Source organism: Nycticebus coucang, chromosome 21 (genome assembly GCF_027406575.1).
Source record: "Nycticebus coucang isolate mNycCou1 chromosome 21, mNycCou1.pri, whole genome shotgun sequence".
Lineage (NCBI taxonomy): Eukaryota > Metazoa > Chordata > Mammalia > Primates > Lorisidae > Nycticebus > Nycticebus coucang.
The window spans coordinates 45,598,530-45,620,441 of NC_069800.1; the positions used below are offsets into that span (position 1 = coordinate 45,598,530).

At 48.1% G+C, this 21,912-nt stretch overlaps 1 protein-coding gene across 1 annotated transcript in view; it reads left to right on the forward strand.

Annotated features, from left to right (window-relative positions):
• PPP1R16B (protein phosphatase 1 regulatory subunit 16B) overlaps positions 1-21,912 on the forward strand; it is a 110,891-nt gene that overhangs the window by 60,454 nt on the left and 28,525 nt on the right. The gene's annotated exons all lie outside the window — the stretch shown is intronic.

The following is a 21,912-nucleotide window of genomic DNA, read 5'->3' on the forward strand; positions in this document are numbered from 1 at the left end:
AGGCCCTGGAAACCTCTAATCTTTTTTTTGTCTCAATGGATTTATCTCTTCTGGACATTTTCTATAAATGGAATCATATAATACGTGACCTTTTGTGTCTGGCTTTTACCTGGCACGTTTTCAAGGTTCACCCATGTTTAGCAGGTGTCAATAGTTCATTCCTTTTTGTGTCTGAATAATTTTACATTGCATGAGTAGAATGCACATGTGCATGCACGTGTGTACACACACACACACACACACACACACACACACACACACACACACACGGGCTGCAGCCACCCTAACACCCTCCCCCTGTGGTGAATGGTTCAAGTGATGCTCCCAAAGGGCACTGTGGTCATGGCTTCTTTGACCTCACTGGCTATTAGGGCTCAAACATGGAGCCTGGTGGGGGCGACTCCAGGACATGGGGATAGTTAAAGATCCACCAGAAGCAAAAAATGAGCTTCCTGTGCAGTCCAACCCAAGAGTCGCAAAGATATGTAGTTCAGACCTAGGGCTCTGGAGCAAGACTATCTGGGCTCAGATCCCAGCTCCACTGCCTTACTGGGTGACTTTGGGCAAACCATTCAATATTCTGTGCCTCAGTTTCTCTTTGGGTTAGATGGAAATAATAATAACCTTCAAAAGGTTATACTGCAAGTAAGTGAAATACTGCTTTCGCATAGTGCCTGGCACCTGGGAAGTTTCCCGAACATGTTAGCTGTCAGCTCTTGTTATTCTTTGATTCCATCAGTTTGGTGTTTCCCCCTAAAATTGCAGTCCTAAGACTCTGCCGACACTCTGACCTGGCTGGATCTCCACGGTGCACCCACAGAGCATGGTGTGCCTTTTCCTCCCGTGCTCCTGGCATGTGTTACTTTCCATCTGTTTGAGTGGTTATCTTGTTACTGTGCAAGCCTGTGAGCCCCTCCAGGCGAAGGCAGGTGCTGGTTGGTTCAGCACAGTGAATACATCTGGCCTGGTCCATTGGAACATCTGCACCATCCACACCCCTCTGCCTTTCATCTCAGGAGCCCAAGGCCCTGCCCTAGAGAGCTGACCTTATGCCTTTTTATTTTGAGATAATTATAGATTCACATGCAGTTAAAAAAAAATACAGAGAGATTCCCTTCTATTCTTGCGTGAGGAAAAGTAGAAATTGAATGTGTAGTGTTTTCTTCTTTCTCAGTGGCTTGCCCTGTGCCCCTCCACCTTAAAGATCTCAGCTGCAAATCTCCTGGACAGGGGCTGGATTTGATTTTAGATCCTTAACTACCCCAGGGTCTGCCCTAAGTAGCTCTGGATAGGTGACATGTGAATGAGTGTATTCACTGAAGAACCCTGGAGCTACCCCATTGGCAACATTTTGCAAAACTGTACTATATTGTCACGACTATGAAATTGAGATTGATACAGTGCACCCACTAGGCATCTTTAGTTGGTTTTACAGGTGCATCTTTGTGTGTGTGTGTGTGTGTGTGTGTGTGTTTTCCCTGAGATATCTTTTATCACCAGTGTAGATATGGATGACTGCTACCATAGTAAAGATACAGAATTTAAAAATGCCAATTGCATAATGAGATAATAACATATTAGATATATTGAGCCTTTAAAATTTCACCTGTTTTTTTTTCTTCTTGTTGTTGTTGTTGTTTGGTAGAGATAGCATCTTGCTATATTGTCCAGGCTCATCTCCAGCCTTGACCTCCCAAGACAGGAGGATTATAGATAAGAGCCACCACACCCAGCCTGTTTTTACTTATTTAATGCTGCCATCAGGAACTTTAAAATCACCAATGTGGCCCACGTTCTATTTCTGCTGGACAGTGCTGTCTAAACATCATCACCAGTCCAGAAAGTTCCCTTATGGCCTTCCCAGTTGCTCTCCTACCCTCTTCCAGACAAACTACTGTTCTAATGTTTCTTCGCTATTTCCCCCACCACAGGCTATCTTTTTCTTTTACTTTTTTCTTTTTGAGGCAAAATACACATAACATAAAATTAGCCATTTTAAAGTGAGTGTTCAGTGGCATTTAATGCATTTACGTGGTTGTGCAACTGCCTCTATCTCGTTCTGAAATGTTTTTCCTACTCCAAAAGGAAACTTGGTCCCCATGAAGCAGCCACTCCTCATTGCCCCCTCTCTCCAGGTCCTGGCCACCAATCTGTGCTCTTTCTCTGTGGGTTAACCAGTTCTGGACATTTCACGTAATGGAGCCATGCAATGTGTAACCTTTGGAGTCTGACTTCTTACACGTAGCACAATGTTTTCAAGGTCTATCTGCATTTTAGCATGTATCAGTATATCCTTTCTTTTTATGGCCCAATAATATTCCATTTTATATAGATACAGGCTAAGGATCCCAAATCTGAAAATCTGAAATTCAAAACACTTCTAGTCCCATACATTTCAGATAAGGGATACTCAACCTTATCGGTATATCTATATCTGTACATGGTATTTTTATCTACATGTGTGTATATACATCATATCTTTTTATCCATTCATCCACAGATAGACACTTGGGTCACTTCCATCGTTGGTAATTGTGAATAGTGCTGCTGTGAATATGAGTGTACATGCATTTGTTGGAGCACCTGTTTCCAAGACCATTTGGCCTTCCATAATTGTGAATCCGCGTCTGTGGATTCAACCAAACACAGAACAAAATTTGAAAAATGAAATAACAGGCTTGGCGCCTGTGGCTCAAGTGGTGAGGGTGCCAGCCATATACACCTGAGCTGGCGGGTTCAAATCCAACTCAGGCTTGCCAAACAACAATGACAACTACAACCAAAAAATAGCTGGGCATTGTGGCAGGCGCCTGCAGTCCCAGCTACTTGGGAGGCAGAGGCAGGAGAATCGCTTGAGCCCAAGAGTTGGAGGTTGTTGTGAGCTGTGATGCCATGGCACTCTACCCAGGGTGACAGCTAGAGGCTCTGTCTCAAAAAAAAAAAAAAGAAAGAAAAAGAAAAATGAAATAACAATACAATGATAACAAATAACACAACTAAAAACCAATATGGTTTAACAATGACTTACATAGTGTTTACCCTGTATTAAGTATTGTAAGTAATCTGGGGATGTTTTCAAGTACATGAGAGCATGTGCATAGGTTATATGTAAGTATTATGTCATTTTAGATCATGGACTTGAGAATCTGTGGATTTTGGTATCCAAGGGGGGTCCTGGAACCAGTGCCCTACAGGGGACGACTATATTTTGATAGATACCTAGGAGTAAACTCGCTGGGTCATCTCGCAACTTGACGTTTCACTTTTTAGGGATCTGCCAGACTGTTACTGTACCAATTGCACCATTTCACATTCCCACCAGCAACGTACAAGGGTTCCAATTTCTCCACATCCTCTTCAACACTTGTTAGAGTCTTTTCTTTAAAAAAAAGAAAAAATTAAGCCATCTTAGTGGGTGTGAAGTATACTGTTAGTTTTGCTTGTTCTAGGAATTCATGCAAGTAGACTCACACAGGCTTCCTTTACTCAACCTCTATGTGAAGATTTTCGAGATGTGTGTTTTGAGAGCCAGAAAAATCATGTCATAGCCTATGAAATACAGTATTAAAGGGAAAGGAAGATGAGATTCCTTAAGGCAAAGATGGTAGCTCACTACCACCTCTCCTGGGAATCCCTGCCCCAACATCCAGATGCACCTGTATGCTTTTTTTCATTGTAAAGCAGAAATGTATTGAGTATCTGTGGTGTTCCAGACCCTGTGCCAGATATCAGAGATTACTTTATGAGTAAACAGACAAGGTCCTTGTCCTTGTGAGGTTATAATCTACAGGCCAAAACTGACAACAAATATATAAGCAACAAATATATATATATATATAACCTATAATTTAAAAATACGTCTAAACCTGGCTTGGCCCCTGTAGCTCAGTGGCTAGGGTGCCAGTCACATACATCAGATGTCTGCCACTGGTTTGCATCCAGCCTAGGCCTGCCAAACTACAGGTTTGGTTGACAACTACAACCAAAAAATAGCCAGGCATTGTGGTGGGCGCCTGTAGTCCGAGCTTCTTGGGAGGCTGAGGCAAGAGGATCACTTAGGCCCAAGAATTTGAGGTTGCTGTGAGCTGTGACACCACAGCACTCTACCCAGGGCGACATGGTGAGGCTCTGTCTCAAAAATAAAAAATTATGTCTAAATCCTATCAAGGGACAGGCAGGGTGCTTTGGCGGAGGACAAAAGGATGGTGATGTGTGCAGGGAGGCCAGTCTGAGTAGGTCTCTCTGAGGGGGTGACGTTTAGGAGACCTCCAGTATGAGACGAACTTGGTGTGCAGAAGGACAGAAGAGGCTGGGCTAGAGGAGGGCGTTCCAGGAAGAGGAAACTGGATGAGCAAGGGCCCTGGGGCAGGAAGGCCTTTAGTTGGTCAGTGCGGAGTTGGGAAGGTGCAAACCAGTGGAAAGGGAAGAGGGTGCTTCTGCTGGCTGATGGGCCACGCTGCAGGGGCCACATAGCATGTTAGCTGTGAGCAGGACCCAGAACACTAGGGTCCAGGCAGCAGAACAGTTTCTGCCTCCTGAGCTCCAAGGGGCAGCTTGGCCAAGATGTTGTGGCTGATCCCAGAGCCCTGCAGCCTCTCAGACTGGAGGGCTGGAGAGTTGGGGAGTGGTCAGTGGAAGCTACCTTAGACACCCTTAGGAAACAGGCCTGTAATTCTACAGTGACTCACCCCCGAACCCCAGTTCACCTCTGCTACATCCTGAAACTGGCTTGGATACCTGCATCTCCCTGACCCATGTGCCCTGTCATCCTCCCAGGCCCTCATGGGCATAAGTGAGAGCAGTGCCTGGCTCAGCCTAGGATCCTCCCCTCACTGGCAAGCTTGGCCCTAAAGCCCAGGCCCAAGTCCACCCCCTCCAGCCTCCTGGAGCTTTGCGAACAAGGTCTTCTGTACACGGAGTTCTGACCCTGGGACCTGAGCCCCGTATTCAAGAAGAAAACTGACCTGAGCCCCAGGTTACATAAGGACACCTTTGGAATGTGGCCTCTTTGGAAATGAAATGGGATAACTACACTCAAAGAAGCAAGTATGGGGAATTAAACAGGAAGGAACACCCTCAGGGTCACCTCCGGGCCAGTCTGCATTCTGGGCACTGGGTTTATTCATTCAGCAAATATTGTTGGCACCTACTTTGTGCCAAGCCTGGTGGTGGGGCACAAGAATAGATGTTCAATAAATGTCTGTGGGAAGAAGAAGAGAGGAGGGGGAGGGCAGGGAGGGAGGGAGAAAAGGAAGGAAGGCAAGAAGGAAGGATGGTCAGAAAGGACCCATAGAACTGGCAGCTCTGCCCATAGTCATGTGACTAAATATGGTAGAACCTCTGTCAGTTGACACCCAAGGGACTGTAACAAACTGGTCAACATATGGAGGTGGTCACCATAAGGAATTAGGCCTGCCATACAGCTATATCTTGTGGTGCATGTCCATTCTATGAAAATTAGTTCAACTTAAGAAGGTGGTCACTGTAGGGAAGTGGTCAACTAGGGGGGTTCTACTCTGTTGACAATCTAGCTCAGCTCTGGTCAATGGAAAAATAATGTGAGCCACGTATGTAATTTTAAATTTTCTAGTAGTTGCATGGAAGTAGAAAAGAAGCAGGTGAAATGAATTAGGGTGATTATTTCATTTAACATAGCTTCTCAACAAGTAGTCAGTATAAAGATTATGGAGATGTTTTACATACCCCTTTTTCATACTAAATCTTTGAAGACGGGTATGTGTTTTATACCTCAGCACATCTCAATCTGGATTATACACAATTCAAGTTCCCACGGCCCAGTGGTGCCTTACTGGACACTGTGGAGGGAGATGGATACTCTGATTGAGGTGCACAGGGCCTGCTGGGGGTACTGAACTCAGGGTCAAGGAGGACATCGCCAGAGTGGGGTATCCAGGCCTTACTCATCACTTGTTACTGTTCAGCTAATGTCTATAGAAAGCCTCCCGCACTGGGTGTGAGGGCAGGGCAGGGGCTGTGCTGGGAGGAAGGGTATTGCACCCTGGTAGTGGAGGGGGGACGTGGCAAGTTCTGAGACGGCAGATAAGTGTGTATTTCATTCACTGCTATGGCCCTGAACCTGGCACAGAGTTGGTGCCTGGTGAGTGGAGGAGGGAATTAAGGAGAGGAGTCGGGCATTTCTAGAGTCCAGGAGCCACAGAGAGGACCGGTCAAAGAAAAGGCTGGAGCCAGCATTCTCACACTGATGGTGCATCAGAACACGGGGAGGGCTTGTTAAACCATAGCTGGTTGGAGCCACCCCCAGAGTTCCAGATTCAGTAGATGAGGCAGGGCCACAGGATTTGCATTTCTAACAAATTCCCAAGTAATGCAGCTGCGGTGGTCCAGGGACCACTCTGGGAGAACCCCTGGGCTCGCTCATGAACAGGGGGAAGGCAATGGGAAGCAGGACAGAGGAGCGTTCGAGATTGTGATTTAGAAAACCGTGGGTGGCTGCTAAGGACAGGGATTGCCACTGTATTCCCTGCCTTTCCTGCCAGATCAGTGGTGTCCTCAGCTTGGGAGGGTGCTCCAGACCCAGTCCTGTCCACACACAGTGGGGAAGCCTAGGCTGTGCTTCTAAGAACAAGAGAGAAACCCAAGTGAGGCATGATGTGCATGGACAGTTCTCAGCACCGTGGGCAGAAATAGAAACCCTTAGTCAGCTGTAGCCTTCAGAGAACAGTTTCCCTGGTTAATGGAAACTTGACTGTCTATGGGTGTGGGTAGGGGGACAGGGGCTGGGATTCTGGGGGCGTCATCTAGGAAGCTTGGGTTCTTTGGTCCTCATGGTGCTCAACTCAGCATAATGTCTGTAGACCCCACCTTCTACCTCTGGTTGAACCTCCTCTCTATGTATGCTGCATAACAAATTACCCTAAATGTAGCAACTTAAAACAGTGACAAACATTGGTCGCCTTACAGTTTCTACGGAGTCAGGAACCCCAGGGTGGCTGGGTGAGTGGGCTCAGGATCTCTGACAAGGCAGTAGTCAAGGTGTGAGCCAGGACTCCCATCATCCGAAGGCTCGTCTGGGGCTGGAGACCTGATTTTAAGACGGCACACTCAAGCAGCTGATGGCAGGAGGCCTCAGTCCCTCACTATGTGGTCTCCCCATGGGGCTGCTAAGCCTTCATAGCATGGCAGCCGGCTTCCCCCAGAGTGGGTGATCCAAGGACAAAAATGGAAGCTGAAACATCTCTGATGACCCAGCCTCAGAAGGCACTTGCTATCCTATTGGTGACACACATTAGCCCTGTTCAGTTGGAGAGGGAACTGCACAGAAGTGTGACTCCTAGAAGGCTGAGATGTTTGCATAGCATCTTGGAGCCTGACCATCACTCCCAGGCTGTCCTTTGGCCCTATCTTGTAGCCTGCCCACAGATCTCCAAAGATACCTGCAGTCTGGAGCCAGAAGACTGGGCCCCGCGTTCCTAGGGAGGGCCTAATGAGGCTGGAAAGTGGGGGCGGGGGACAGTTACTTTACAGCCGAATTTTCAGATAACCTTATGAAGTTACAGCCTCCATTTTACAGAAGAATGAAACTGAGGCTCAGGGGAGATCATATGCCTGAGATCAAATCACTGAGAACTTGAGGGGTCTGAATTCTGAGCCATTACATTTGTGTCTTCATACCAGATGGAGTGCTTAGGGAGGCTGCACGTTCCCCTACAGGATGGTTGGTGGCCTCTCTCCAGAGTAGACGAGGTTGTACCAAAGGTCAGACTAGCCCTTTCATACCTCGTCCCTTGGGCTCAGAGCCTGATGCCTGGCAGGCTGGCAGGACAGGAAGCAGGGGGCCTTGGGCTGCAGACCCCCGGCTCTTAAAACCTGGGTCAGTTTGTCTCTAAGACATGAATTAAAATTCTCACAGGAGAAGCAAGCATGGATCCAGTTTGGGGTTATAGGGGCCCCTTGCCTGCTGAGTAGAATGGGGCAAGTTCATTAAACTCACTGTGCCTCAGTATCCCTGTTAGTAAAATAGGAAGTCCTGTTAGAGCCCGCCTCACTTCTGCACTCCTATGCATGCTTGACATAGGATCGAGCATGCAGCAGGTGCTCAATAAATGCACACTTTTGTTGTCACTGGTTTGTTAGAAGCTGCTATGTTTCTGCTCTCTGTCCCCTCATCTGGCTGAGCCGTGAGGACAGGAGGGTTGATGACAGTGGCATTTTGTCTGTTACCAATGACTCCCAGTCCCATCATAACTCCTTCCATCCTATCCTGCTCCTCACTGAGCCAGGCTTGCTGAGAAGCTCTGGAAAACCTTCAGCCTGCTTCTCAGCCAGCTCCTTTCTAGCTGTTTGTCTCTGATAAGAGAGTGGATTTTTCCGTTTCCTGCGACAGAAATGCTTCTGTTTACCCTCTGCCCACCCAGCTGCCCTGGTTTCAGCTCCTGAGCAGGCAGCAGAGGGGTATCTCAGAATCAAGGAGACGGTGCAGCGCGCGGGGAGAGAGGGCTGGACAGGGCCCTGGGGCAGGTGGGCCTGGGTAGCAGGCAGCCTGTTAGGGGACAGACTTCTCTGTTTTGGTGTGACAAGGGAGCCGAGTCTGTATCAGAAATGACAACCAGCACCAGCAAACAAAATACCCCATCCGGCAAACAGGAAGCAGGGTCTGGATAAAAATACCCTCCTCTTTGCAGCTGCGGCCTCCTCTACGCAGGTTTCAGCAGGTCACACTCTCGGCAGGAAATGTGGCTGCTTTCAGAGGAGAGAGGCAGCTGGGTTGAGGCTGGGGATAGAGACTGTAGGGAGAAAGGCGAGCAGCAGCTCTCAGAGGAGCTGTGTGCACCCATCACTGCACAGCAGGTGAGGACACTGGGCCTGATCTATCTGTACCCCAGCCTGGACACCATCCCAGGGCTCACCTTGGACTTAACATTTGTTTCTTCCTCTTATGCCAGTGACTGTGAGACTTTTACAGTGAAATGAGACTGGTTTTGAGCATATTTTGTTAGCTGAAAAGCACCATCCCAAGGATCAGGAAAGTTGTTCTGTAAAGGGCCAGATAAGAAATATTTTAGGCTGTGTGGACCATATGGTCTCTGTCTAACTACTCAGCTGTGCTCCTTGAGCCAAAAAGCCACCACAGACAAGGCATAGCAAAGGAACATGTGTTCCAATTAATTTTTGGACACTGATGTTCGACTTTCATATAATGTTCATGTATCACAAAATATTATTATTCTTTGACTTTTTTTTCCAACTGTTAAAAATAAAAGGAACCATTCTTAATTTTCAAGCACTACAAAATTAAGTGGTGCGACAGATTTGGCCCAGGATCATAGTTTACCCCTGAACCCTACAAACAAAATGGTTTTTATTATCACTGCTATTTAACTTACTATCCAACATGGGAACCCCACCTTTAGAGTACTTTTTTCATGCAGTCAGCCAGCTTCAGCCTTCATTTCTATACTAGGAACTTTTAGCAGAAATACAGTTCTCACCACTGAGCTATCATTCTGTGGAGGATTTTTTATTTTTTTAGCAAATATGAAAAATTCTGATGAAAAAGGTAGCACATGCAGATTTTAAAATGCTTGGAAAATACTGGCAAACATAAAGTTCACTGGTAACCACAGTTAATGTCTTAATTTTTTCTTTCCAATAAAAAGTGCACGAGGGCAGCCCCTGTGGCTCAAAGGAGTAGGGCGCCAGCCCCATATACTGGAGGTGGTGGGTTCAAACCTGGCCCCGGCCAAAAACTGCAAAAATAAATAAATAAATAAATAAAAGTGCATGGATGTGAGGCATATATTTTTCCTTTCCAGCTGAGATTGCATTGAACGTATAGTTTTGATTCCTTGTTTTTCTATTCTGGGTTATATATCAAGCATTTTTCCATGTCATCAAAAATTCCTCAAAGATTCCTCAGCTGCAGACTATGCCATTATCTGGATGTTGCATAATTTATTAACTCAATCTCCAGTTGTTTAGACATTTGGGTTGCCGCTAGGATTTCTCATTTATAAACCATGTGTATATGCACACGTAAGTAATGCTGCTACGAACATCCCTGTCCATAGGTCTTTGTCCAGCCTTCTGATCTTTTCTTTAGGGTGTCTGTGTGCTGAAGGTCCCTAGGAAAGTTGTGCTTCTGACTTCTCTACTAACAGTTTTGGCTTTGCTGATTATGCGATTCATAAGGATATGCCTCCATTCTCCCACCTGCGCCACTAGCCCCAGGCAACTACTGAGCTCTCTGTTTTTGATTTCATTTTGAAGCATCTTTTTTTAATCAACCTACAGTGGATTACCTCCTTATTTGCCTAGAATTCCATTCTGCATCGTAGTAAGTTGCCACCCCCACTTTCTTTGTGTTTGCAATTGCCTGTTTTATATTTAAACATTTCCTTATTTTTAGTTTCTCTGTTATTTTGTTTGGGACGTATCTCTTGTAAGCAGTACACAGTTGAAGTTTTCTCTTTTTTTGGCAATGGAATCTTTACTGCCTTACGGGGAGGATAAATAATTTAATTTATTCTTACGAAGCTACATGTTTGGCTTTTGGTCATCTCCTGTCATGACTTATGGCACTTAACATTTCTTTGTTCTGCTCTTCATTTTGTGACTTTAATAAATACTGTGTTTATCTTTTCCGTTGATAATATGGAAGATACAAGGACTCATTTCAATTTCTCATGTGGTTCCTTTAACATTTTCAGAAATCTTATTTAATTTCCCCAGCCAGAAAGGTGGAAGCCTGGAGTGGGACTTGTTCATGTCTTGTGTAACCCTGTGCTGAGGCAGAGAAGCAAAACACAGCATTTTTAGGAAGGACCAAAATGAAAGCCAGGTGGACAGGTGGAGTGGTTACGGGACAGCAGGGCCAGACCAGGGAAGAAGCAAGGAAAACTCAAAGTAGACAGGTAGGAGCTGAATGAACTTTCTCCTTCATAGGAGATGTGTTTCGTCTGCCGAGATATTGATAGGAATGGATTTTAACTCTTGGCTACATGTGAGTGAGGGTCTCTTGGCACTAATTATGCCTGAAACACCAGTTACGCATGGAATCAACCAGACTAGAACTGATCTCAACACTTATAAAAATAAACTTGGCCAGTTCTCTGTTGAATGAGCTGATAATAGCACCTAAGCCCTAGGGTTGTTGTGGGGATTAAGGGATCCCAGGGATCCTAGCACAGTGCCTCACACTTGCAAATTATCCAATGAGTGCTGGACGTTATTAAAGTGGCTATGAAGCCATTCCAGTGTTTATGTGTATGCATCTCCTACCTGGAGGGCCGGGGTGGCATTTATTACTATTCGCCTGGAGATATGAAATAATTGGGCTATTTTTAAAAATTCAGGACAGATAGGTGGACGAGGAAGTGAGTGAGACAGATGGGAATTGGAGAGAGGAGCAAGGGCCATTCAGGAAATTGAGGTAAGACTGCTCTCAGAGATACTTTGGAGAGTTCCCAGGCAGCCCATGTGTGTTCAAACAGGGCAGGCTCTTGGCGTAGAAGAGAGGCCTGGTCCCTGGGTCTGCAGTGCAGCTGCAGGGGGAGATGCTGGGAGAATTCTGGAGGTGGAAGCAGTGAAGAGCAGGGAGCCAAGGCAGCTGGGGTCTGATGTGTTCATGAATGGAACGGGGAAGTGCCAGGATCATGTTTTGGGACAGGCAGTACCTTTGCCTTGAGTGCCTGAGATTATTAAGCGCTGTAGGGGGCAGGGTACCTATCAGGGAGGCTGAACATAGAAGGAGGGAAAGGAGAGAGGGAGAGGAGGAGGAGAAGTGTGCACAGGTACAGTCTTTGCAACTTCGGTGGCAGCACTTTACAGAACCACGTGTTCTCCACATTGGTTGAGTTAAATGCAGTTCTCCTCCCTTTGAAGAAATCAAATGCACAACTGTCCACTCCTGCCCACAGGAGAACGTGGCTCCCCACCCTAGTTAAATAGACAATCAAATAGACAATCTTTCCTTCTTTCTTTTTCCCTCCCTCCCTTCTTTCTTTCCTTCCTTCCTCCCTCTCTCACTCCCTCCCTCCCTTCCTTATTTCTTTTCTAAAGACAGAGTCTCACTGGGTCACCCTGGGTAGAGTGCTATGGCGTCATAGCTCACAGCAACCTCAAACTCTTGGGCTCAAGTGATCCTCTTGCCTCAGCCTCCCAAGTAGCTGGGACTACAGTGCATACTATCACACCTGGCAAATTTTTCTATTTTTAGTAGAGACAGGGGCTCACTCTTGCTCAGGCTGGTCTCAAACTCCTCCCTCAAGCAATCTACCTGCCTCAGCCTCCCAGAGCACTAGGATTATAGGCGTGAGCCACTTAGACCGGCTGACAATGCATTTTTCAAAAGGATTTACTGTGGGCTTACTTTGCACATCAGATTCCCTGGTCTCTTTATTTTTATTTTATTTTTTAGCAGAAAGAAATTTTAAATTTGTGTATTCAGGCAACAAACATTTATTGCATGCTTACTCCAGGTGTTGCATGTCCTAGATGAAACAAACAAAATTTGCCTGCATGGAGCTCCCGTCATAATGGGTCTGCGTTACTATTGCTGCCCACCCCCAACACCAGACAAAAGTCACACTCAGGCATCTTGGTAGCTGATGCGAATCTCCGTCAGCTTCTCTGTCCAGCACAGATACACGTCCTGGCTGTGGAGGTTCTGGAAAGGAAAAGATTATAGCTACTCGCCTGGGGTCCCTTTGGCTGTCTTGTCCTGGTGATGCTGAGAGCATCAGAAATGCTAAGAGAGAAACAGGCCTCTGTACAGCTGAGGGATGAAGAGTCTCTCTGAGATGGAAAAGTTTGTGGTCCAGGCTGGGAGCATTGTCCAAAGGAAGAAACATAGGATGGCCCAGGAGCACATACTCTGGCCAGTTCTGAGGCTCGGATTAGAGGCCAGTGAGCTCCATTCATTTCCATTGTCATCACATATTGTCTGGAGGCCTGAGCTGCATCACAGAAGCAAGAGTTTATAGTCTAGTAAAGGCACGGAAAAATCCAGATACAACTACATCCTAGTGTTACGTGTTGTTGGGGCATGAGGGGTGCAGGAAAAGGCATGAGGATAAGGCCCAGCCTAGGGTAGGCTTCCTAGGAAGTGACATTTTAAGTTGGGACCTGGAGGCTAAGAAGCAAGAATTAACCAGAAGCGAAGACAGAGGAAGACAGGTCAAAGGAACAGCTCCTGAAAAGACTTGGAGATTCGAGAGAGGGTGGTGCGTGGGGGGCACTGAAAGGGGTTCCTGTGTTTAGAAGGGATGATGCTGGGACAGGTGGGCAGAGGCAGGTCATAGAGAGCCCAGAGGGCCTGGGTGGGCAATGGCTTCCTCCCTTCCTTCCCCTTTTCATAAGTAATGATTACCTACTGTGTACCAGGCATCATCCTCACACTCTGGGGTACAGAGACGCGTGAGATGGACACTGCACTGACCTCACATTGAGATGTAATTCACAAGCCATACAATTCACCCCTTTTAAAGAGTGCAATTCTGTGGTCTTTAGCATCACCATTACCACGGTCAAATTCCAGAGCTTTTCCTCCTCTTTCGAGGAAACCTGGTTCCCGTTAGCAGCCCCTCCTTACACCCCTCTCACCCGAGCCCCTGGGAGTCTCTAACCTGCTCTCTGTTCCTAGGGTCTTGCCTGTTCCAGATGTTTCTGATAAATGGAATGATGAGATAGGTGGCCTTTTGTGATTGTCCTACTTTATTGTACTGTGATGTTTTCAAAGTCCATCCGTGTTGTGGCATGTAGCGGGACTTCACTTCTTTGTATGGTGGAATACTATTCTGTTGAGTGGAATTGTGTTTGTCATGAGTTGACGGACACTTGGGGTATTTCCCCTTTGGAGTTATGGTGATGCTGATGCTGCAATCATTCGTATACACGCTGTTGTGTGGCCACTTGTGTTCATCCCTCTTGAGTTTATACCTCGGAGTGGAATGGCTGGGTCGTGTGGTAATTCCACGTTTAACTTTTTGAGGAACTGCCAGGCTGTTTCCCACAGTGCCACACCCATTTTACAGGGTGCCCTCACCCCCTCTTGTTATTGTCCAACCTCCCTCTGCTTCTCAAAAGGGCCGCAGTGAGACCGTCTGCGGAAGAGAGAGGCTGGCTCCTGGGGCCTGAGCCTGGGCCTGGGGGTGGACTTTGAGGGATGCCCATGTCCTCCTGCCCACCCTCCACCATGGCTGAGTCATCACCCGGGATACTGGGTGAGTGCCTGGCAGAGCGGCAGGCTGCACCAGCCACTGCAGAAGCCACCATGAGACTTGATGGCATCTCCACCCCCAGCCCCAGGCTGCTGGGCTTCCCTGGAAACAGCTATTTCTGGCTATTTCTGCTCCAGGGAGGAGCAGTGGTGGGTGGAAAGGTTGAACTTGCTCAGTGGGGTGATTTTGGAAGCACAGTGCATTGAGGACACAGGACAACTTTGACCTGGGGGAGACTAGAGGGGCTGCTTCTGAGCGTGCTGGCCTTCCTGGCGTTGTCAGAGCAGAGGGCTGGACCCGCTACAGCCCCAACAGCACCTTGCATCAGTGTGGGCAGGGTCTCCCAGGAAGGAGGGGAAGCCCAGTGGGTGGAATGTGGCAGTTGGAGCAAGACCACCAGGGTGCTTGGAATCAGGGGTGGAGTGGGGTCAGCCCACAACAGACTAGCAGCAGGAAGACCAACAGAGGAGCCAGCCCAGGCTCCGAGCTGCCATCTGTCTGCTGCGTGACTTCGGGCTAAGTGTTACCCTCGGTGCCTCAGTGACCTCATGATAATGACAAATATAATATTAATAACAAGGCTGCCCAGCTGTTGAAGAGTATTGTCTTCTTTACCTGTGATGTTCTGGAACGCTGAACCTTATGGGCAATGTTCTTGATCTTTCTTTTAGACTTTGGCCAGCCTGTGGCTGTCTTCTTGTAACTATTGATATCTATCCTGCACATCTCTTTGCTGCCCAAGTTTCCTTCCCTGGGTCCTTGTTTGGCACCATTTTAGCAAAGTGGTTAAGGATTCAGTGTTTGGAGCTGGCTAGGCCTGGATTAAAATCCCAGCTCTGCTGTACCCAGCCATGAGCCCTTGGGCAAATTGTTTCCCATGTTCAAACCTGAGCCTCAATTTTCTCATCTGTAAATTGGGGCAATAAGTGCAGGTAGTTAATTAGTAATAGCAGCTCATTAATCCTCATAACTAGATGGTGAGCACTAGTTGACTTGGTGGATGTAAAGTGCTTAACACTGGGCCTGGCACACAGTTAGTGCTGGGTTGTAGAAAGAACCACTGGGGCACAAGGCAGAGAGAATGAGGAGTGGAATCCTGGATGGGAGGGACATAAGGGGGGCCCATGAGTGGCCTGGACAGGGGCCAATTTGGGGGTGGAGATGAAGGACTCCTACATTGGCCTCCAGGTCTGGCTGTGTTGATGAGGGAGGCTCAAGGAAGGGCGTTTGTTTATTTCTGTTTTTTTTTGTCTTGGAGGGTCACATTATGTTGAGCCTAGGCTGGTCTTGAACTCCTGGGCTCAAGTGATGCTCCTGCCTTAGCCTCCCAAGTCACTGGGATTACAAGCTTATTCCTCTGCACCTGGCTTCTAACTCATTTCTGTCCAAAAGCCATAATTATTGCTTTTTGGCCCAAGTCACAGTCCTTGTGGTGCCCTGTGTCTGCAGGACTATGCATAAAACAGTCCTGCAAACTCAGGAACAAGTTTTAGAATAGGTACTGCTGTGGTTGGGCACTGTGGCTCCTGCCTGTAATCCTAACAGTCTGAGAGGCCGAGGCAGATGGACTGCTTGAGCTCAGGAATTCCAGACCAGCCTGAGCAAGAGCAAGATCCTGTCTCTAAGAAAAAGAGCGGGGCATTGTGGTGGGTTCCTGTAGTCTCAGCTACTTGAGAGGCTGACACAAGAGGATCTCTTGAGCCCAAGAGTTTAAGGTTGCTGCAAGCTATGAAGCCACCACACTCAACCCAGTGCAACAGAATGAGATTCTGTCTCAAAAAAAAAAAAAAATAGGATATAGATGCTACTGCAAAGTACAAATGTAGAAAAGCAGGGTACTTTGGAGAGAGTAGTTTAGGAAACTTGATTGAGATTGGAGTAATCTGGAAAGGCTTCCCAGAAGAAGTGACATTTTGTGTGGAATCTGAAGGATGAAGAGGAGTTTGCTGGTCCAAGCGTGGGAAGAAAGAAGGCTGCAGGCATAAGAAACTGAATGTGCAAAGGCCTGGAGGGTAGGAGCTCACGTTTTGTTTTGTTTTGGGAAATGAAAGAAGCTAGTATGCCTGAATTTGTGAACATTCAGGGAGGAAGGTGAGATTGCAGGGCAAGGTGGGGTGGGGAGGAGGCAGGGCCATGGAGGCAGGGGGAGGATGAAGCCTTGTTGCTGGGTGCTGGTCAGGAAAGGAGGGAAGGTGGGAAGCAAGGGCTTGGTGGGTATGTACCCCCAAACAGGACTACAAGATACTGGCAGCAGCTCAGCTTCCAGGTACCCTCGAAGAGTTGGTGGGGGATGGAGATTGCCCAAAATCCACCTCCAATAGGCATATACCGCTGTCTTGCTGTTTCTGAGGCCCCAGGGCAGGAGCCAGAGCCACACCTGTGGTCACATGTCACTGACTATCTCGAGGTCAGGCAGTTTGCTCTGTGGGACAGAATGGATCAGATGCCAAAGAAAACACAAGCTTGTCTGCAGTGATTTCTCCCTGCAAAGGCAGCCGCCACCCGCTTCCTGCCGAGATAGGCCGACTCAGCCTCACTTGCTACAGCTGGAGATGGAGGGGAGCAGATGGCCCTGCTTGGCCCAGATTCCAGCCAGATTGCCAGGGAGGTGTGGGCGGAGCGGCGGGTCGGTGCCAGGAGCAGGGTACATGAGTGGGGAGGGCGGGGCTGCTGCTTTGCTATCTCATGTGGGTCCTGCCTGTGTAGGGGGTGGTGGGGCACTGACCATGGCCTCAGGGTGGTCTGCAAACCAGCACGTGCTTTGAGCTCCCTGGAGGGACACGGCCTCTGTCTTTTACAACCACCTTGAGAGCTCTTGAGAGATGCAAGACATCAGTGGTTAATGTCCCCAGCACCCAGAACAGGGTGGGACACAGGCAAGAGCTCAGGGTTTGTTTTTCATTTTTATTTTTTAAATAAATGATAATAGTAGCACTAGGGCCTTATCCCATTTAATCTTCACAGTGACCCCACGAGAGAGCAGTGTGGTGATCCCCGTTTTACAGATGAAGACACAGAGGCACAGAGAAGGGAAATAACTGGTCTAAATCCACAACTAAACAAATGCGTGGGAATAGACGGGTCACTCTAACAAACTGATGGGCAGGCCTGGGACTTGGAGCTTTTTGGGCAGGGTGCAGCCTGAGGGTGGGTAACTGGGAGAAGCGGTGGCCACTCTTGGCCGCAGGGAGGACACACCCTTATCTTGTCTTCGTGTTCCCTGAGCTCGAATCGACACCTTAGACCCCACGCTAGCTTCCTGAATTGTACAAGGTGCTCAGGGAGCAAAAGATGAGCCTGGGAAGCTAGGGAGACAGGACCTTGCACAGCTGAGCAAGCTGCACACTGCACAATTCTAGGGCACCCAATTCACATAGACTATGATGAGAACAGAGCAAGGCACTGTTATGCAAGCACCTTGCATTTTGTCTCAGAATTCTGCAAGGCAGTAGCCCTGAAGGCAGAACCACACCATATGGGACCTTGAAGACCAGGGGTCTGCAAACCTTGTCTGTAAAGGGCCAGATAGTAAATATTTTAGGATGTGTGGGCCATGCAGTCTCTGTTGTAACTACTCAAATCTGCTGTTGCAAAGTGAAAGCAGCCATGGGCGATATGTAAATGAGTAAGTGTGGATGTTTTCCAATAAAACTTTATTTACAGAAACAGGCTGCCTGCCTGATTTGGCCCATAGGCCACATTTGCCAATCCAAATAAAAGTCATGGAAAGATTTTGAACTTCATTCTAAGAGCAATCTGGAGCCTAAGAGGGCTTTTTGCAATGGGTGAGGGGATTTTACTTCAAAATTGCCCTGGAAGATCTAACCAGGGGGCAGCAATATTTCTTCTGTCCTATTTGCAGATCCCCTTCTGTGTGCATAAAGAGGTTTGGGCTAAGTCTTGAGGTTCTCTGATGCATAGACGGTCTCAGAAGCAGAGGTTACTGCACTGTTATCCATTTTCCCATCACCTTCTTCTTCCCCACACCAGCTCTCAACACACATCTGGACATGCATTAGGGCTCCATAAATGCTGGTTCGCATTTTTGGCCTCAGAGCTGAGTGGAACAGCCCTCTGGCCAACAGCCTGGGGTTGAAACCAGAGAGGTCTGGTGCCAAGCCTCTGCCCCTTCATTTGGCCATGAGTGATTGTGAACTGCACTTTCCTGGTGCCCTGTCTCTTCTACATAAGGAGAATAGTTGCATATGTCAACTCATGAAATAAAGGGATTCCGAGTTGCCCTGGGTACAAATGCCCTTGCTTTCCACCTTCCCTCCTTTCCTGCTCAGCACCCTTTCTTTCTTTTTTCTTTTCTTTTCTTTTTTTTTTTTTTTGAGACAGAATTTTTACTCTGCCACGGCATCATAACTCACAGCAATTTCAAACTCTTGGGCTCCGTTGTTCCTCCTGCCTCAACCTCCCTAGTAGCTAGGACTACAAGTGCCCACTACAATGCTTGGCTAGTTTTTCTATTTTTAGTAGGAATGGGGTCTCATTCTTGCTCAGGCTGGTCTCCAACTCCTGAGTTCAAGCAAACCACCCACCTGGGCCTCCCATAGTGCTAGGATTACAGGCTTGAGCCACCTCCCCCAGCCTAGAAGATATTATTGAGGTAAGAATAATTTTTCTTGTTGAACCCCAAAGGCAGGAAGCTTGGTCATGCACTGGGTAGCCAGGACTTTGCTCCAACAAGCAAGGTGCAGAGCCAGGCACTGGGCTCCTAGCTACGGAGGAAGTAGCTCTGCTGAGGAGGCCTTGGCTCATGAATATTAAGGTCTTCTTAAAGATGTGGATGACTTGTCCCACCTCTTGGGCTGAAAATAACTGCCCAACATCAGGGTAATTACATGGCTTGGGCTCTTGCACAGCACACAGAGCACTATGATAATTACTGTGCACAAACACAGCTTCTGGCAGCTGATGCTTGTTTTCTGCCTCATAGAGAGTCTCTTGGGCCAAAAGCTTTTCTCCCTCCCACCCGTGGGACTTCAACCTTGCCTCATGTGAGCAGAACCTTCCAGGAAACCCACCTTGAACAGGGACTTAGTGGCCATTTCTCTTGTTCCCAAGGCCATCTGTCAGGCTCAGGGCATCCCCACTGGTCTTAGCTCAGGTTGGACCTTGGTGATCAGAGGGTTTGCATAATCACTCGCAGCCCTGTAGGAGACACCTATGAGCAGAGCTGCAGTACAGACATGAGTCTTCTGGAGTCAGTGTTGGAGGGGGTCCCCTTTGCTCAGAGATAGGCAGGCTATGTCCTTGGACTGAACCAGGGCACTGCCAGTTATGTCAAAGTTCTGAAGATGTTCTTGAGGATTTACTGTGTGCCAGACCTTAGGGATAGAGCTCTAAATATCAGGTCATGGTCTTGCCATCTTGGGAATTAGCAACCAGTGGGCAGACAGACCCAAAGCCCATAATTACCCAAACCATTATATAATTATGTAGTGATAAGGCTATGAAAAATATAGAGGAGCTATAGGTTTACATAATACAAGGAGTCTAGAGAATTTGAGCTGAGACTTAAAGGATGAAGAGTGGCAAGGCAGGTGCATGCATATCTATTAGCAAGGGGCGTGTGGATGATGGTAGATAGATGGATGGATGCATAGACGGATAGATGATAGTGCATGGATGGATGGGCTGATGGATGGATGGATGTATATATGATGGAGATGGATGGATGGATGGGTGGATGGATGCATGCATGCATGGTGGAGGATGAATGATGGTGGGTGGATGCAAGAATGTATGCATGTGTGGTGGAGGATAGATGGATGGATGAATGATAGTGGATGGATGCATGCATCCATAGTGGAGGATGAATGGGTGGATGAATGGGTGATGGTGGATGGGTGGATGCATACATGGTGGAGGATAGATGATGGATGGATGGATGGATGGATGGGTGTATGGATGCATGGTAGATTTGTGCATGTCTGGTAGAGATGGTGGTGGATAGATGCCTGGGTAGATGCATGCATGGTGGAGGATGGGTAGATAGATGATGGTAGATGGATGCACGCATACGTGAATGGATGCTCTCATGGTGGATGATGGCTAAATGGATGATTATTGGGTCTTCCAGGCAGTGGGAACAGGCTATGCAGAGGCTTAGAAGGCCAGAGGAAGTGTAGTGACTCTGTAGCTAATGAAAGACTGTTTCAGAAAGTGTTTGTGGTTTAAGAAGTGAGACTGGAGAGGTAGGCATGTGGGATTACTGTGTACAGCTGAGTGAATTGTGCCCTGCACAGCGATTGAGGCTTCCAATCGCATAAACCACAATGTGAATGGTGCTCCTAGAATTGTGCAAAATGGCGGACTGCAGGCGGGGATCATAGACCTTATATACCATATTCCCCGAGCAATGGGGGAGCCATGGAAAGGAGTTTGTGGTGAGCTAATTTCCATTTATAATGCCCCCAAAGCAGCGCTATTCACTAGAACTTCCTGTGAGGGTGGAAATGTTCTATTTCTGCTATTTCCTATGTGGTAGCCACATGTGGCTACGAACACTTGAAATTGAGCAGAGTGACTGAGAAACTGAATTCTACACTTGATCTTAGCCCAAAGGCCAAGAAGTAATGAGAGAAACTGAATGCTGAATGTTTATTACTATAAATTCACATAGCCACCAGAGTCCAGATGTAGCCAATGGCTCCCTGCTGGACAGTGGAGCTGCCAAGGATCTAGCCCTTGCTGGACAGGGTCACACTTCTACCCTGTCAGCAGTGCATCAAGGCAGGTCTGCGAGAGATGTCACACCTTGATGGGCATAGGCCACAGCCTCCCCTTCACACAGGGACTCTGCCCAGGGTGCAGTTGGGGCTGCATCCAGGAGCTAGGCCTAGTGAGGGAGGAGCTGTCCCACCCCCTGCTCCTCGGGCCTCCTGGACTTCCCACATCTTGTCTACCTGAATCTTCTCCCACCCTTCCCCGCTCACTTCTAGTTTGCTGCCTCATCAGAGGCAAAACAATGAGGAAACCACTTCAGCCCTGCTCAGTTGCACGAACCAGTATGGAGATAGTGTCCACAGTGGGCATTAGAGGATGTGACTTTGCCTCGTGTTTGGGAGGGAGACAGACGCTGTTGGGGCGGGGATGGGGCTAGCCTGAGTCTCCCCTTTGTAGGGCCCCCCCGTCCCCCACCCCCAGCCTCATCAGCACCGTGACACAAGCCAGCTTGTGTCTTTGCATTTGTCCACTTGCCCCACAAACCTCTGGCCCAGAGGTGCCCTTGCTTGTTAATTGCGTGGCCACCCTTGGGAAGCTGGATCCAGAGACAGCCTGGTCAGGCCCTGCAAGCAGTGCCAGAGCCATATGGACAGAGTATGGCCCAGAGGGAGGATGTGGGCTCCAGTGGACACACCCCCACCGACTCCATGGACTCCTCGGTCTGGGGGGAGGCATTGCTGGAGGTTGGCCAAAGATCATGGGTCCTGTTGCCAAGACGGAGAAAGGCCTGCAGGGCTGGTGGGCCAGCTCCTCCCTTCTTCCCTTTGCACTTGCGTTTAGGGGAGAACTGGGGTCTTGGAGTAGGGGCAGAGGGAGAGAAAGAAGGAAGGTCACAATGATAAGGGGAGAGGGTTGTCCTGACAGAGAAGGATCCCAGGCTGTCACTGGAGTTCACTCCAACCTCCTCACCTCCTAGCCCCACCCACCATCTCTGAACACATGCACACCTCCCTACACACTCATACACACCCATACACAC